At 39.0% G+C, this 18943-nt stretch overlaps 1 long non-coding RNA gene across 1 annotated transcript in view; it reads right to left on the bottom strand.

Annotated features, from left to right (window-relative positions):
- The window catches only part of LOC140523634 (uncharacterized), a 129458-nt gene that overhangs the window by 26634 nt on the left and 83881 nt on the right, over positions 1–18943 (bottom strand). The window contains exon 2 of the long non-coding RNA XR_011973431.1: positions 13810–13866. This is a non-coding gene — a long non-coding RNA (uncharacterized lncRNA). The remainder of the gene's footprint in view (positions 1–13809; positions 13867–18943) is intronic.

The following is an 18943-nucleotide window of genomic DNA, read 5'->3' as shown; positions in this document are numbered from 1 at the left end:
TTTACAATGAGTATTATTCTTTGTTTAGAGTGAGCACATTCTCACCTTTCCCCCATCACTTTCTTAAATCTAGACCAGACCTGCACAACTTGACAGTAAGTAAAGGCCAAAATTAAAATAGGCTAACTTTTTCAGGCTACAGATAGGTTAGACTAGAGACAGACTGATGATAGTTGGTTGCCCTGGGTCACATGATAAGCAGGAGAATATGAAATTGCAACCCTACATTTTTCATGGGTCCCACAAAATCCTTTTGTGAGCTGCAAGTGGCTCAGTGGCTACATGTGGTTCAGGCCTAGACTGGAAAATTAACAAAACAAAATGATCAGGCAAGCCTGATTTATATCATTTGATGATTTCCAAAGTATAAATGCTCATTGAAATTTTAACAAGCAGCTTCTAGAGCAGGCTCCAGTATATCATTGTTTTGAACTTCAGGGACAGATGCACCATCCACCCTAAGACCTCCTAGGTTTTTCTATTCTCCCTAAAATTGTGCTTTCCTAAATATGTTATCTTCTCCAACTAGAATGTGAGCTCCTTCAGATCAGGGACTATCTTACTTTTTCATTTCTATTTCTAGGGCTTAGCACAATGCCTGGCATATAGTATGGTGCTTAATAAGTATTTATTGACTGGTTACTTTCCCATTCATTTATTCATTCTAATCTATGGTTCTATTAAAAGAAACTAGATCAGTCTATAGCTTGAGCAATATGAGATAGCTCAGAGAGAATCTAGGAAAAGTAAAGCAGAGAAACATATTAGAGGTGGGTGCTGGTTGGGCCCATGGTACTAAGGAAGGAGTCCTGTATTAAGAGTCAGATTACACTAGGTTCAGATCTGAGCACTGTCACATTTTACTTGTGTGATCCTGGGGAAGGTTCTGTTTGGTCATCTGTAAAATGAGCATATTGACTCAATGACATCACTAAGGTCCTTCCTACTTCTCCATCTATAATCTAATCCTAGCCAAAGATGGACAGGGGCTCCAGATGGAATGCTGGTTTCCTTAAAGATGAAGGGAGTAAAAGAGAAAGCTTTGACTTGAATTGAACAAGTAAAAGCAAAAGGGTAGTGATGATGGGGAATTGGAGGGACTGTTAAGAGCTTGATTAATGAGTTGAGGGCATGAGCCTCTCCTAAATAATAAGCCAATACCTGTAATTACATCCCTAGAATAGTTTGGACCCTGTGACCTACCAACACTATTGCATGATTATACTGTATAAAAGACAGTAACAACAACTGGGGGAAGGGCAGAGCTAAAAATAATAGTTTTAATGCTTTTTAGAAATAATCTTTGCAAAAGACACCCTCCATATTTTCCTGGATGGTGGGGCAGAAAGGTTTTTTCCTCAAAGAGCAGGACAGTTAGAAAAAAAAGCTCTGGTATAAACTAAGAAGGAAAAGCAAAAGGGAAACTCTTCTACCCAACTTTATTTTTGTCTTTTTTAATTTTTTATTAAAAGAGATGAGAAACAGCATATAGTAGTGGATAGAGATCTGACCTTTGAGCCAGGAAAATCTAAGTTCAGATCCCATCTCTGACATGTACAAGTCATGCGGCCCTAGGTAGGTCACTTAAATTCCTAGTGTGTCCAGGTGACTCTCTAAAACTATAAATGGAAGAGAAAGTTATATACATAAACATAAACAGATATATTAATGTGTAGATATATGTGTGTGTGTCCTTATTACATGGAACTTCCACAACCAACACGCATGAGCACACACACATACCCATACACACATACACACACATACACACATTGGGGGTGGGGAGGGAATTATCTACAATAAGGAAATCATTATATATGTATACACACATATATACATATACACACATGTATACATGTGTATGTATACATATATACACACACATGTATGTGTGTATATGTGTGTATATATTTGTGTTTATGTGGGGAAGTGTAGATTTTATAAACTAAAAGAAAGTTGAAGAGCATATTCATGGGATCAGAGTTACATCAATGAAATCACAGGTCTCTTCAGTACAATGGTGGGCAGGGGGAGAATATATTTGTAAATGAGGGAGATATTAAAAAAATAAGATTAAAAAATTAAATTAAGAAATAATAAATGAATATTAAAAATCCAATGAAACAAGGGGAAATTTTTTATGAAATAATGCAGAACATTATAAGCAGAACCAGGAGAATAATATAAACTACAGTAATACAAAGAAAAACAACTGTAAGAGGCAGCTAAATTCAAAATAATTGCAATGACTAATCTTGGTCCAAGAAAATTGATGATGGAATAGATTTCCCTTCTCATGATGGAGAGGTGGGGGACAACAGGATCAGAATACTGGATAATCTGTCATATGCCATTGACTTATCAATTGGTTTTATTCAAGTGTCTTTCATTGCTATAAAGGAAAAGTAATTGGGGATAGAATTTCTATATCATAACATTGTAGAGGGGCAAATGTATTAGTTAAATTTAAGAACAATAAAATAAAAGGTTGTTTTAATTCAGGTAGTTCTATTTAACCTTGAACAAGTAACTTAATCCATGCAAAATTTAATTTTCTAATCTGCAAAAATAAAATGATCATTTTTCTACCTTAGAGGGACACTGCAAAGGCTAAATTAGAAAAGCCTTGTGAAGTGCCTTAAAACCATGCAGATTAGTCTGAGCTCATCCCAGAGCCAGGCCTTGGATATCCCTGAAAGGTTAAGATGTCCCTTCTCTAACACCATAGATTTTAGCATCCATTTCAGGTGTGTTCCCCCTACTATTAGCACACCAATTCCATTCAACCAATTAAAATCAATTATGTTCTATAGGAAAATGTCTATTTTGATGATCTAGAAAGAACAGAAGTACAATGTTTTTCATCATCACCTCAGGGGAGCATTCACCTTTATACCACCTCACTGTCTGGGAAAAGGGGGCTCTGACAGCACAATTTCTATTGCCCCACCAAGTTCACATTTAAATGTAGGATCACTACATAAATGTCAGATGAGTCCTCTGGACCAGGGGCATTCTGAAGATCTTTCCTTTTGTCTTAGGGAATCAATGTTGACTGGGCTGGCTGCAAAATACATCACAGACTCAACTTCTGAACTCCTGGACCTCAGGGTGGAAAACATTCTCCCAACCTTTTGAAACTCATTAGTGTGTAGCCTAAAGATTAATCTTCACCTAAAACGAGTGAACAAATATTGAGGCAAATTCATAGTCCAAATGTTGAGCTCAGTTGGGGAGGGTCCAGGATCTCCCACTTATTACATAGTCCTTGTTCTATCACCACAATGCCTTCATCAGGAAAAGAATCCACCAAAAAGAAGAAGTCACACCAAAAAGAGATGAGACTAACTAGAGTCTTCTGAATGTCCCTAGTCTAGCTAAGTGGTTGCAGCTGGCCAAAGAGGCTCCTTCCTGTTCATCACATTGTTAGAAGACTGGAATCAGTTGTATAATGTCTAAACACATTCTAATTATTTCCAAGACAATTCCATTATTTATTATCATGACTTTCCCAGAGACAGGATCTCTAGCCTCTTCCATAAGGGGAATTATATCAGTGTCATGTTCATGAGGACTTGGTTCCATAGCCAGTCACTCGTTACACAATTTATATAGTACATATTGCATATAACTTTTATTTCCCCTACTCAAATGTAAACTTCTTGAAGGGAGGTATTATATTTAATTCATCTTTGTATTACCCCTTCTTACCTTGAAAATGATAGACCCTAGAGAAACTTTTATCACAATAAATTAATATGCCGACCAGTTTTCTTAATCATTCTTTCTTTGTTGGGTACTTGGGTTGGTTTTTTGGGGTTTTTTTTGCCAATATAAATAGCACTGCTTTGAATATCCATTTACGAAATCTTTCCCACTCATCCTCCCCCTTGACTTATTTCCTTGTTTAGCATAGTTCCCAAAGTGAACTTTTACCAGGTCAAAGGGTATGCATAGCTTTTTTCTAACTCTTGTTCCACTCTGCCAGATTGCTCTGTGGGAAGGCTGGACCAATTTAGAGTACCAGCAGTAACATATAAGGGTAGTTGTTTTCCTACAGCTCTGATGGAGGTCAGTCTTTGACAATTTTGTTTATTTTTGTTTCTTTGATAACAGGTATATAATGGCACCTTAAAGTCATTTTAATTTGATTTTTTAAATTGCTAGTGAGTCTGTGCATTTTTCCATGTGATAATTTACTTTTTATGTTTCCCTGGGGTGCAAACTCTCTGTTCATTGACTGACTCCTGTATCAAGGCTTACATGCTTGAGCCTGTAAGCCTTTATCAGTTATGTTTGCCACTTGAAGCTTTCATCACCTAATTACTTTTTATTTAGATATTTATCATATTTGATTGTGTAGAAATTTGTTGTTTTAGATATTTATATATTCAGGCATTTCAATTACCTCTAGCTTTCTTTAGCAGTCAGAAACCTACAATTTTACATACATCCTCTAAATATGAGATGATGCATTGTGGTAAAATGGAAGAATCCTGAGGGGCAGAGTCAAGATGATGGAATAGAAGCAGGGACTTGCTTGATCTCTCCCCTCAAACCCCTCAAAATACCTTTAAAAAAAACTCTAAACAAATTCTAAAACAGCAGAAGCCACACAATGTCAGAGTGAAAATGATTTCCAGCCCAAGACAATCAGGAAGGCTGACAGGAAGGGTCTATTGCACCAGGTTCAGAGTGAAGCAGCCCATGCTACACTGGGACAGATGGGACTGGAGGAGGTCTCAGGATGCTGAATCATTGGCAGTTGCAGCGTTTCCAGACTTTTCAACACACAAACACCAAAGATGGCTTCAAAGACCAGTGAGAGAGCTCTCTCACCTGGGTGAGAAGAGAGTGTGATCTGGTCCCAGGGTAGTATCAGCCACTGCTACAATAGCAGCCATTTCTGGAGCTTTCAGTCTACAGATGGTGGGTAGAATCTAGCTTGATCTGGATGTCAGTCCTGAGTGGTGGCCCTGGGGTGAGGAGGAGCACAGGTGTGGTTGAACTGGCCATAGAGAGAGAACCTTACTTGAGGATCCAGGGCAGAAGAGTGCTTGTGGTTGCTCACAGATCAGCAAGCAGGACAGGAGAGGAGTTAACAACTCTCACTTGATCATACCACTTTAGAGGAACTGAGAACATACAGGTCCCTAGAAATATCTCAGAGAACAGCTGTACAAAACCTCTGAAACCTGGAGTAGTATACTCTCCACTTAATAAAGAGTTCAAAAGTCAAGTAATTGGCTGAAAATGTCCAAAAAGGGGGGAAAAAAAGACTGTAAAATGCTACTTTCTTGGTGAAAAGATATTTTCTTCCATTCTTTTGTTTGAGGAATATCAAAGCATACAACCAGAGAAAGAGAGCAAGGTCCAGGCTCCTACATCCAAAGTCTCCAAAAAAAAAATATGAAATGGTCTCAGGCCATGGAAGAGCTCAAAAAGGATTTCAAAATCAAGTAAGAGAAGTAGAGGGAAAATTGGGAAAAGAAAGGAGAGCAATGCAAGAAAATCAAGAAAAACAAGTCAAGAGCTTGCTAAAGGAGACCCCTCAAAATGCTGCAGAAAATAGTACCTTTAAAAATAGACTAACCCAAATGGCAAAGTAGACCCAAAAAGCCAATAAGGAGAAAAATGCCTTAAAAAACAGGATTAGCCAAATGGAAAAGGAGGTCCAAAAGTTCACTGAAAAAAACAATACTTTAAAAATTAGAATGTAGCAAATGGAAGCTAATGACTTTATGAGAAATCAATAGATTATAAAACAAAACCAAAATAATGGGGAAAAAAGAAGACAATGTGAATATCCCATTGGAAAAACAACTGGCCTGGAATATAGATCCAGGAGAGATAATTTCAAAATTATTGGTCTACCCGAAAACCACGATCAAAAAAAGAAAGTCTAGGCATCATCTTCCAGGAATTATCAAGGAAAACTACAATGATATTCTAGAACCAGAGAGTACAATAGAAATAGAAAGAACCCACTGATTACCTCCTGAAAGATACCCCAAAAGGAAAACTCCTAGGAATATCATAGCCAAATTTCAGAATTCCCAGTTCAAGGAGAAAATATTGCAAACAACCAGAAAGAAACAATTCAAGTATTATGGAAATACAATCAGGATAACACTGGATTTAGCAGCTTCTACACAGAGGGATTGAAAGTCTTGGAATATGATGTTACAGCAGTCAAAGGAGGTAGGACTAAAATTAAAAAGGAGGTAAATTATGAATCAGCTAAGCAGCAAAATTAAGTACAATACTGCAGGGGAAAATGGAATTTCAATGAATTAGAGGACTTGCAAACATTTTTGTTGAAAAGACCAGACCTGAATAGAAAATTTGACCTTCAAATACAAGAAACAAGAGAAACATAAAAAAGTAAACAGGAAAGAGAAGCCATAAGGACCTCATTAAAGTTGAACTGTTTACATTCCTACATGGAAAAATGATATTTGTAACTCATGAGACTTTTCTCAGTATTAGGGTACTTAGAGGGAATGTGTGTGTGTGCACATATTGTATATTATATATGTGTATGTATACATATGCATATGTATGTGCATGTATGTGCATGTAGATAGATAGATAGATAGATAGATAGATAGATAGATAGATAGATAGATAGATAGATAGATAGACAGACAGACAGAGGGTATAGGGTGAACTGAATATGAAGGGAGAATACCTAAAAAATAAAATTAACTGTTGAGAGGAATGTACTGGGAAAGAGAGAAAGGGAGAAGTAAAATGTAGCAAATCATCTCACATAAAAGAGGTAAGAAAGAGCTTTTACAATGGAGGGGAGGGGAAGGAGGTTAAAGGGAATAAGTGAGCCTTAGTCTTCTGAGATTTGGTTTAAGGAAGGAATAACACACACTCAAATGTGTATGGAAATCTATCTTACCATGCACCAAGAAGGCAGGGGGGAAGGGAATAGGAAATGGAGGATAATAGAAGGGATGGTAGATTGGGGGAAGGGGTAATCATAAACAAACACTATTGTTGGGTACAGGTCAAGGGAGAGAATGGAATAAATGGAGGGCAGGACAGGATATAGGGAAATGTGGTTATTCTTTTGCAACATGACTGTTACGGAAGTGTTTTGCATGGTTACATATGTATGACCTACATCAAATCGTTTGCTTTCTCAATGAGGGTGGATATGGGGGGAGGAAAGGAGAGAATGTGGAACTCAAAGCTTTAAAAATGAGTGCTAAATTTTTTTTGGTATGTAACTGGGAAATAACATGTACAGGCAATGAGGTATAGAAATCTATCTTGCCCTACAGGAAAACAGAGGGGAAGGGATAGGTGAAGGTGGGGGGGGGGGAGGGTGTTGATGGAAAAGGAGGACAGATTGGGATAAGGGGTGGATGGGGTACATGCTGTCCTGGGGTGGGGAATGGGAAGAAATGGGGAGAAAATCTGAAATTCAAAATCTTATGGAAATGAATGTTGTAAACTGAAAATAAATAAATTATATATTTAAAAAAAAGAATCATGGATTTGAAATCTGTTCAAATCCTAGCTTTTCCACTTTTACTAATGTGACCTGGGCAAGTCATTTACTTCTCTGAGGCTCAGTTTCCTCATCTATAAAAATAACTTCCTTCTAACTCTAAGTCTGTGTTCCCATGAATATGTCTTATTTTCTTCCAGTTTAAAAAAAATGAATTAAAGAGTTGTTGCTGTTGTTTTTTAAATTGAGATTGTAATTTCCTAGTTATAGGGAGCTCCCAGTGTGGGAGCCCTTTACCAACACATCTGGGCCTCTGTTCTGCAACATAAAACTTTAGTGGTGAGCTACAACTTGCCAAGAGAAAGACAGAGACAGAGAAATAGACAGAGATAGAGAGAAAACAGGAGCAGAGACAAATAAATAGAAGCATAGAGAGACAGAGATAGACTGGGAGAGACAGAAACACACAGAGAAAAACAGAGATTGAAAAAGAAAGAAAGAAACGGAGACCTAGAAACAAAGATGACCAGACAAAGAGAGAGACAAGAGACAGAGATACAAATAGATGTTGACACAAAAATAAAGATATAGACATGGACCCAGGGTCATATAGAAATAGCGTCTCCCTATGATGGGAGAGACAGACACACAGAGTTAGAGAATAACAGAAACAAAGGGAAGGAGGGAGGGAGGGAAGGAGGGAGAGAGAGAGGGTGGGAGCGAGAGAGAGAGAAAGGGAGAGACAGAGACAGAGAGACAGAGAATCAGAGAAAGACACAGGCACACATGTAGAGATATAGAAACAGAGACTGAGTCAGATAGAGATATACTAGGGAAGAATAGAGAGAGAAGTTGAGAGGAGTTGGGAACTGGAGATGAAAGGAGAGGAGAGGAGAGGAGAAGAGGGGAGGGAAGGGGAGAAGTGGGGAAGAGAGGGGAGGGGAGAAGAGAAGCCTGCACTTCACATTAATAGACCTGGGTTATAGTCATGTTATACCCCTGCCTCCCCTCCCCCCCCACACACACACTATAAAACCTTCCCAACCATGGAAGGACTAAATGTGCTGTGAATAGAGCAATCACCAGGGTTGAGACAAGCCCCAATCCTTGTGAAAAGAGTGAAATGGTCCAGATCAGGTTCCAAGTATATGTAAACCAGAAGTAAGACCAAGATAGGAGCCAGGTGCTCTCAGGTGATCTAGGTGAAAAAACAAGAAATCTGAAGGTTGGAATAGAGACTTCAGACTAGGGAGCTCTCTGTGGGTCAGGAGGAGCAGCATTAGGAGAGTCAGTGTAGTAACTGTCCAATGAAGCTTGCCTCTCCTAAGGTTTGGTCTTTGATAAGCAGCAGAATGTGTTACCTGCCTTCTACTTTGGAGTCATGAATGGAATATTGTTGGGATTGGAAGTTCAAATCCGTGTGGACGGTCTCGGGCGGGTAAAAGTGGGACTTCTAAATCTTAGAGTCTTACGAGGCCCTCCATGAACAGCGGGGATTCGAGAAGGTCAGACTGAGCTAGCTCGGCTAGCTCGGGTATTTCCACCTCTCCCCGGGAGATACATGATGGGTGGAGTCTCCCTGCCCTCGAGGTCGTCCCGGATCTGGGCACACAATTGTTATCTAACAGCACGGTATTCAGATGCAAACTATGCGGCTGAAGGTTAAGTAGGATTGAGGAAGCCTGAAAGTTCTCTTAGCACGTGAGGAGCCAAGAGGACAGTAGGCTCCGCTTCTCTTCTCTTCTCTCTCCCCTCCCCCTCTCTCCCCGCTTGTACTTCTACTTCCAATCCCTTAAGATCTTAGCGTCCTTAGGAAATCTCCCCCTCTTCCTCCTAAGGAAGACCCCCCTGCACTTGTAACCGAGACCCTGAAATAAAGCTCAACCTTTGTTTGACTCTGGAACGTCCTTTCTCTCATATGAGCATCTGGTTTTGGCCAACCAAAGACCTCGGAGGTGAGGTAAGAAGACTCGGGTAGCCCACACAGGCCTCTAGGCCTGGCAGTTGGCGTCTCCAAACAGGGACAGGAGCGCAGATATCCTGGGTGTTTTTGGGGAACACCCGGAAGGGGCTGTGAAAGAAGCGAGTCCCGAATCCTAGATTCGGAAGGAGAGAAAGAGTGAGAGAAGCTTCCCACACCCATGGGAAAAGGGCAGAGATGGGGAATCTATTGCCAGTAATAAAACCAGAGGAACAGGAGGTCTGGGCTGAGAAACTTCACAGGGAATGCAGGAAGGCGGGGGTCACAATAGAGTTAGATGACCTCTGAGAATTTTGTAAAAGGATTTGGAAAGTTTCTCCTTGGCTCAAGCAGGCAGGAATATCAAGAGAAAAATGGGGAGCGGTCAGAGAGCAAATGACTGCTTATGAGCAACAATACCCTGGGGAGCTGGAGGATTTAGATTTCCTGATATTCGGTGTAATTAAGAGCCTGCTGGAAGGGCCGGAGAGGCCAGGGAAGGATTGGAATGAGAGTGGAAGCGGAGAGAGGGGAGGGGAGAACACGGGAGGGACGGAGAGTCCAGGCAAGCAGAAAGTTAAGTGGAAAGTTAAGGAGCGTAAAGAAAAAATAGACTCGGAGCTCCATCTAGTGGATAGGACCTGCCTTAGCGGTCGCTCAGTACCCCGGCACTGGAAGCTTAAAGAAAGCCAAAGACCAGTGTGGGGAATAGGAGGGTGCCAAAATACCTTAGAGACAATGCACCCAGTAAAGTGAGAGGCAGAGGATCGCCAAGGGACCATATGGCCGTTGGTGATTCCAGGACTTAGTTTTAACATCTGGGGCAGAGACATTATGAGCCGCCTCGGGATGAGGTTATCAAATTTTTAGTAAGGGCCATTGCTGTTGTACTGGAGTCCCCACCCTTGAATTGGAAGTCAGACACCGCGATTTGGGTGGAGCAATGGCCCCTGACTCCAGAAAAACTCCAGGCATTACAAATACTGGTTAAGGAGCAATCAGCACCCTGGAATGCTCCTGTGTTTGTTATAAAGAAAAAATCCATAAAGTTCAGGTTCCTTACAGATGTTAATCAAGCATTTGTGAGCACCTGGCAGCAGCTATACCAAAATAAACAGCCGCTATGCATTCTTATCAATTTTACCTTAAAGGCGATCCTCGCTAAACAAAGAAGGGGAAAAGGTCGCCTAATACAATCAGAGCTAAGATCAAGAGGCCTAATACAATCAGAGCTTGATACAGCTGTCTCAAAAAGCGCACATACTACTCCAGCTATGAGACATTTTAAGATACTAATAGGGGGTCGAGGGTATGTTTGTGTCTCCACAGGAAAAGGGAATGCGTGGATTCCCATTAGAAGGATCCGTAGGTGGGAACCAATGTCGGAGATGGTGGAGACGCAGGAGGCGGAGAGCCCGGAGACCCCGGAGAAGGATCATGCACCACCTGAGCCTGCTGCTGACAGCTTTAACCTTGCTGCCCAGAGAGGAGGCAGCACTCATCACAACCGCAGACACTGCTACTGACAGCTTCCCATCTAGGCATCTCTTTCCACTGGCTGAAGGAGGACTTTGATATCACAAACCCAGGACATTGGGGGGGGAAGGGGTGACCAACTTTTCACCTGTATATGCTTTGGGATTAGTTGATTGCACTTCCCCTGTTGTAACTCAGCCATTTAGTTTCATCTTTGTTTTATTTGATGCCTCCCTTTGTCAGTTGTGCTAGCTGCAGATTTCTGTGTGACTGAAGTCTTGTTGTAGGGTACTCATATGCTAAAGGCCTTCCTAATCCACTCAGCCTCCAGCCACTGTTTGCTCTAGAGCCAGGTGCGCTCCACGCATAACAAAGAAGGGGAGATGTTGGGATTGGAAGTTCAAATCCGTGTGGACGGTCTCGGGCGGGTAAAAGTGGGACTTCTAAATCTTAGAGTCTTACGAGGCCCTCCATGAACAGCGGGGATTCGAGAAGGTCAGACTGAGCTAGCTCGGCTAGCTCGGGTATTTCCACCTCTCCCCGGGAGATACATGATGGGTGGAGTCTCCCTGCCCTCGAGGTCGTCCCGGATCTGGGCACACAATTGTTATCTAACAGCACGGTATTCAGATGCAAACTATGCGGCTGAAGGTTAAGTAGGATTGAGGAAGCCTGAAAGCTCTCTTAGCACGTGAGGAGCCAAGAGGACAGTAGGCTCCGCTTCTCTTCTCTTCTCTCTCCCCTCCCCCTCTCTCCCCGCTTGTACTTCTACTTCCAATCCCTTAAGATCTTAGCGTCCTTAGGAAATCTCCCCCTCTTCCTCCTAAGGAAGACCCCCCTGCACTTGTAACCGAGACCCTGAAATAAAGCTCAACCCTTGTTCGACTCTGGAACGTCCTTTCTCTCATATGAGCATCTGGTTTTGGCCAACCGAAGACCTCGGAGGTGAGGTAAGAAGACTCGGGTAGCCCACACAGGCCTCTAGGCCTGGCAGAATATGGTCATGAATCAGGTCCATACTGCCCTCTCCTGACTCAAGCATGGCACTAAAGCTGTTTGGACAATACACTCATTCCTTAACCCCCTAGAAGCAAGCTGTCATCCCTACCATTCTAACAGCTCTCTCCCTAGAGCTTTCTCCCATTGAAACAGTTCTCTCCAAGGTCATCAATGACCGATTAAATTGCTAAATTCAACTACCTTTTCTCAATCCTTATCCTCCTCTACCTTTCTAATACATTTGACACTTTTGAACACCCTTCCCCTTCATGATGCTTTGTCTTCCCTCAGTTTCTATGATTCTGTTCTTTCTTTGTTCTCCTTCAGTCTCTAAGACTACTCCTCGGTCTCATACACTGGTTCATCTTCTTTCCTCTTATCTACTAAATAAGTGTCACCCATGGTTCTAGCTTTTCCCTTCAAATCTCTTTCTACCTTCTCTTCTTAGGCGATTTCATCCTCCCCACGGTTTTTGTTGTCATTTTCATGAAGTTTGCTTCTAAATTTATATACCCAGCCCTAAAACTCTCACATGAGCTTGACATTTCCAACATTCCATTTACATTCCAACATTCCATTGACATTCCAACATTCCATTGACATTTCCAACACTGACAAGTTCAACATTTCCAAATGCCTGCTAGATTTCTCCATCTGGATAGCCCACTGCCATCAATTTCCTGTCAAATCCTCAAGCTTGAAAATTTAGAGGAAAAAACTTTTGCTTCCAAAAAAGTCCATCTCTTTAAGAATCAATATTCTCAGTAGAGAGGTTGACCTTGGCAAGAAGAAAGCTATCTTTTCATCTGCAACCTAAGTAAAGGAGAAAAGACTGAAAAAAAAAAATCAATATTTTCTCCCTAATGCTATATAGCTGTAAATCATGTGACATCATGATTCCAGAATAATCACAGTAGCAGAGGATTTTTAGAGTTGTAATCTAATTCATATTCCAAGGGAATTCCCATTATATTTTACCTGAGAGGTGGGTATTTCGGCTCTACTTGAACATATTGATGGCATCTGGACCCAGATGGTGCCATATGAGAAAGTGAGGCTGGTGACTGTGAACAGCCCTGCCTCACTTAAATTCAGTGCACTTGCAAGTCATGGCATCACCTTCCTGATGTCATGGTCCTCTTTGAGAAGGACAACAACAACAACTTGAAGACTTGAAGTTCAGTGAGGAGGAAATTGTTGTCCCCAAAGGTGGTGAATTCTAGGTCTTCAGATCTCTAAATTTTAGGTTTTCTTCCTGACATAAATCCTAAATATTCCTCTTTAGGACTTTCACCCATTGCTCCTGGTTCTGCCCTCCAAAACCAAAATTACAGGTCACCCAAAAGGCAATAGAGATAAATCAATTTGTGTATGAAAAGTAGCATAAAAGATATTATTAAGGACATATATGGTCCAAAAGGGAGGTGGTGGTCCAGTTACATAGGGAAAGAAAATGAGACAACAGATGGACAACCTGACTGGTATGTTGGTATTCTCAAGGTGTTAAAGAACTAAAAGACCTATCTCTAGCAGAGAGTCTACCCATATTAGGTCATGACCCACAGTTTAAGAAGTGTTGAAGGGGTCTCAAATGAAAAAAAGTTTAAGAACTCCTGGGCTAGACCCTCCATGGAACCCTTATGGAAAGATAAAAGCAAGATTCTATCACTCAGGACAAAAAGAAAAGGAGTTGAAATGTGCTATGACAGAGAGAATACCTATATGAATAGGATAACATCTAACGATCTATCCAAGTTGTCATTAGGATTTGTTACCAAGAGAATTCTTCTTTATTCCATGATATCCAAGCTTACCCCACCTCCAAATATTGGTTAAGCCCAGTAGCATAGTAGACAGAGGACTTGACATGGAGTCAATAGAACCTGGGTTTAAATCCCACTTCACTCACACTTAGATGTATAATCCTCACGACATCATTTAACTTCCCCAGTCTCAATTTCCTCATCTATAAAAGAGAGATAATAAAAATCAGAGGAAAAATTGCTGGAGGATTACACATAAAGTGCTTCGAAAATCTTAAAATACTACATAAATGTTGGTTATCATTATTGGTATGACATATACTATTATATGTTTGAATACGATTCTAAACTTTCTTTCCTAGTCTAGTGACAATTTTTCTGCCTTGAAGTCAATAAGCCATACAGTTTTGAAAAATGGTACTTTGTTTAATCTAGTAGGGTTTGTTTAATTATGATTACTTTTTTCTGGATCATATTAGATTTGTATATTTTATTTGTGCTTTTCAAAACCCTTTTTATTTCAAAAACACTACTAATTAGATTTATCATTTCAATTTTTGTTTTGAATTTTATTTATTTCTACTTTGATTTTCAAATGTTCTTTTTGTTTGTTTATTTGGGGTGGAGTGAGTTGTTACCATTCTAGGTTTGTTTGTTAATTTTTTTTTTTGCTTGTACAATTCATTAATCACTTCTTTCTCTCAATTATTTTCTCTCTCTGTTAGTAACATTTAGAGATAAAAGTGTCCCTATTAGAATTGCTTTGGCTTCATTGTCATTATTTTTCAATTAATTTTTTGAGAGTACTCCTGTTTAAATTATTGTTTATAGATGGTCTAAAAACATTGTGACGCTTAGACTTCTGTCCCTTTTTTTATCTCTCCACTACTATCATAGTGAAAGCAAAGTCTTTACAAAACTAAAATGTGCTTTATATGGGAAAAGACCTTTATGTAGGATTTATGGGAAAACATGGACAAATGTGACTTAGTGGTGACTAGAAAGACTCAAAAGAATAAAGAAGTCTCTGAAATATATGTAGAGTGTGTATATAATAATACACAGATTTTACCTGGATGGCATATGACAACTCCCAGTTGGGTGAAGGGAGTACACCTCATGATGAAACCGAGAATTCACTAAACTACTCCTTTAATTTCTTGTCTACTTATTCTTACAGATCAATTTCCTTAGCATCCTACCAAACTTTAGAAGCTATCCCATGGAGATATATATACTTACTGAGTCATGTGTTTATAAATGTTATATACATATGTAACATATATGCACACATATAAAAATGGATAGATTGCCAAAATCTATTATATCATGTGTGTAGACAACATCTTGTGTAGAAACTTCATCCAGAAATGCAAGTCAACAAATCATCTGTTACTTAGGATCTTAGAGGAAGCTAAATGATGCAGTAGATAGAATGATGAACCTGGTGTCAGGAAGACTGTATCCTCTGATGCATACTCTGACCTTTGTTAGCCGTGCAACCTTAGTCTGTTTTCCTCATACATAAAATGGAAATATAAAGATAGCACCTACCTCCCAGGATTTGTTGTGAGGGTTAAATGAGGTATTTATACAGCACTTTAAAACCTTAAAGTGCTATGTAAATGCTATAATTATCACTATTATTCTCATCTTCATCATCATCACATTGCCCATGGTGCTGAGAATTGTAGTCAGTAAATCAACGGACTGATATTTATTAAGCTCCTACTGTATGCCAGGAATTACATAAGGAACTGAGAATATAAAACCAAAAATGAAACATCCTCTGATGTCAAAAAGCTAATATTCTACCAAAGAGAGCCACATGGACATGTATAAGTAAATACAAAATACATACAAAGATTTACTTCCAGGTCATGTGACCAGTAAGATGGAGGACTAGCCATTTTCTCTAATCTTAGTGGCCTCTCAATCCTCTCCAAAAGAGGAATTTTTCAAAAGAAATAAAGTGGCTTTAGCTCCATGGTCTAGAACACCAAGAATCCTAATTAGGTAGAAACACAATGACCTAATAATAGAGAAGGGTAACCTTCTAACATGCTCATCATCACTGATGATAACCCCCATCATCACTGCCATGATGTTGACAGGATTTTACAAGCTGATGAGCTTAACCCCTGCTCCTGCTGTATATGCGGATTGGGATAAAACACTGCTCGTGGAGCTGGGTTACTGCTAGTGCAATAGGAGACACATACTTTGACTCTTCCTTGGTCCCAATAGTATCCATAACAGATACATGTGGATGTCTGCTCCAATTCAACAAATCTTGATGAAGGCACTTTTCTAGGCACTGAGTTGTTGTTGTTTGTCCTTCGTTCTCAAAGACGATCGTGGAGGTGATGCCATAACATGCAAGTGAATTGGATTGAGGGAGGCTGTACAAAGTCACCTGCCTCACTAGGCACTGGGAGTACAAAAACAAAAGATAGTTCTTGTCCCTGAGCTTGCATTCAACTAGAGGGTATGACATCGTCATAGACTAGTATATGCAGGATAATTACAAAATAAATACATAGAGATGCAATGAGAGGGGGCAGTCTTAACAATGAGGGGAATTGAGAATGACCTGCTAAAGTATGTAGTAACTAAGCACTGAGCCTTGAAGGGAACCAGCTGGAAGTGGTAGAGGCAGAGCATTCTAGACATAGGGGAACATTAGATAGATAGATAGATAGATAGATAGATAGATAGATAGATAGATAGATAGATAGATAGATAATAGATAGATAGATAGATAGAGGAATGGATGATAGACGGATCAATGGATAGATAATAGATACGTGTGCATAAACATGCATATATACACATATGTAGATATATACATGTATATACATATACACATTTTACATTGTATATATTACATACTATATATAGACATATATACGCACATATATTCGTTATATATACACATGTATGTTGCTATATTGCATTACATGTGTATGGATGTTTGCATACATATGTGTTGCTTTTCTTTAGTTGTTTTTCAGTCTTATTCAACTTTTCTTGACTGCATTTGGCTGTTTTTTGGCAAAGACACTAGAGTGGTTTGCCATTCCTTCTCCAGATCATTTTATGGATGAGAAAACTGAGGTAAACAGGGGTTAAGTGACTTACCTAGAGTCACAGATTTAGTGTCTGAGTCCAGATTTGAACTCAGGAAGATGAGTCTTCCCAACTCTAGGCCTAGCACTCTATCTACTTGTGCCACCTGATTGCCACATATACATATGTGGAGTATTGTTTTGTGTTCCCTTTTTGTTTACCACATCTTTTTTTCCTTAGCCTCTGCCATTTGTCATCCCATTTAGTCATGCCTTTCCTCATTCTTTCTATTAGGAATAGTAATTTTCTCTCAGGAAATCTATTACTGTCCTGGCTTATGACTACTCAAGTACTGTATTTAATATTTTGGTCCACTATCATAAATGGAATCTCCTTTTCCTTCATGTTTGCCAGCTGAGTGTCACTAGCATGTAGAAGAGCAATTGATTGTTGTGACTTTATCTTATCTCCTACAATGTTGCTGAGCTCATTTATAACATTGACTTGTTTTGTGGCTGAGTTCTTTGGAATTTTTTAGTTTTATAATCATGTCATCTTCAAAAAGATGCTATTTTTATTTCTTCCTTTCCTATATTTATACCTCTTTTTTACTCCTTGATAATAAATGACAGTATTTCTGGTAATAGATTATATAGGGTAGTGACAGGCATCTTTGTGCTATTCTAATTTTTTAAAGAAATATCTATAATTCTCCATTAAATATCTTGTATATATACATCCAAAATTATATGACGACACTTGATTTCAAATAAATATTCTTTGCTTCCAGAAGAAAAAAGCCTTTTGTAAATGTTTAGTTGTAATCAAGAGTAGAAGTTGCATTTTATCAAATGCCATCTTGACATCTGAAAGATAACTTCCTTAGTCTTACTATTTTTCCTGTTTAATGTGGTGAACTATGTTGATGGTTTTCTTTGCTTTGCTACATCTTGAATTCTGGTATCAATCTTTGTTTGAGCAGGGTAAATGATTCTTTAAATGTAGTAATATATTTTGGAGGCTAGAATTTTATTTGTGAGTCAAGTACCATAAGTGAAACTGACTTATAACTTTCTTTCTTAGAATTATCTTTGCTAGGTTTTAGGGTCAAATAAAAGATTGCTTCATAAAAATAATTTGGGATACCTACTATACTTTTCTACATTTTGGAAATCATTTATGCAACATAGGAGCTATCTAAAAATTAATAAATGTCTAAAATAATCAACTGTTTTAACTGGAAAGATGCCCAAGCAGCGATTATTCCCAGAATTCAAGATTTGCATAGCAAGGAAAACCACAAACATAATTCATCACATAAACAGGAAAAATAGCAACACTAATTAAATTATATTTTAGATGCCAAGATGGTGTTTTATCTGAAAGATCATCTTGTCCTCCTCCCTCATAGTAAAATGAGGAAACTGAGGCCCAGAAAGGCAAAAGGACTTGCTGAATGTCATGAATCTAGTAAGTGTAAGAGCCAACATTCCAAGTCCAGTTTTATCTCCATGATACACTGTAGGGAATCCAGTGGGGTCTACTGCCTTTCTTTGGGTTCTTTATTCAAAAATTTTTCCCAGTTACTCTGCTATGACTCCTCCTCAGTGTCTTGGGTCCCTTTTAGTATTTAGTATTTTTTGTAGCTAATTACGTATTTTTACCTAATTAACAAACATCTTGGTTTAGCAGAAAGAACATAGGATTTTGAGTCCAAAGAGTTGGGTTTATATCCCACCTCTGCTGTCTATAATCTGTATGTCCTTCAACCTAGATGTCCTACAAGCTGCATGCTCTTAAGCATGTTATATTGTGACTCTAGGCTTAAATGGAAATTAAATCAGATAATTTCTAATATTCATTCCAGCTCTAAATCCAATCCTTAGCACAGGGCTTGGTACATCGTAGGGGTTTAATAAATGATCTAATTAATTAACACAGAATAATAGTCCTCTAAATAAAATTTTATTTTGTATTACTTCTTGTATTTCTCTTCTTTCTGATTTTATTTCATTCTCTCTTTTTCAATTGGGCTGCTTTGTCAATCTTGCTAACTTTTTTCAAATTAACTGGTTTTATCACTTCTATTTTTTTTACTTATTTTGACTATTAATTTCATCACTTTTCTCACTCTATTTTCTGTTGTCTTGTTTCTTGAATTCTTTTCTAGGTCCCTTAGCTAAATGAGAGACTGAATGCTATAGCAGAAAA

The sequence above is a fragment of the Notamacropus eugenii genome, chromosome 2 (genome assembly GCF_028372415.1).
Source record: "Notamacropus eugenii isolate mMacEug1 chromosome 2, mMacEug1.pri_v2, whole genome shotgun sequence".
Lineage (NCBI taxonomy): Eukaryota > Metazoa > Chordata > Mammalia > Diprotodontia > Macropodidae > Notamacropus > Notamacropus eugenii.
The sequence above is the reverse complement of the archived record's forward strand: the minus strand, read 5'-3'. Positions and strand labels throughout refer to the sequence as shown.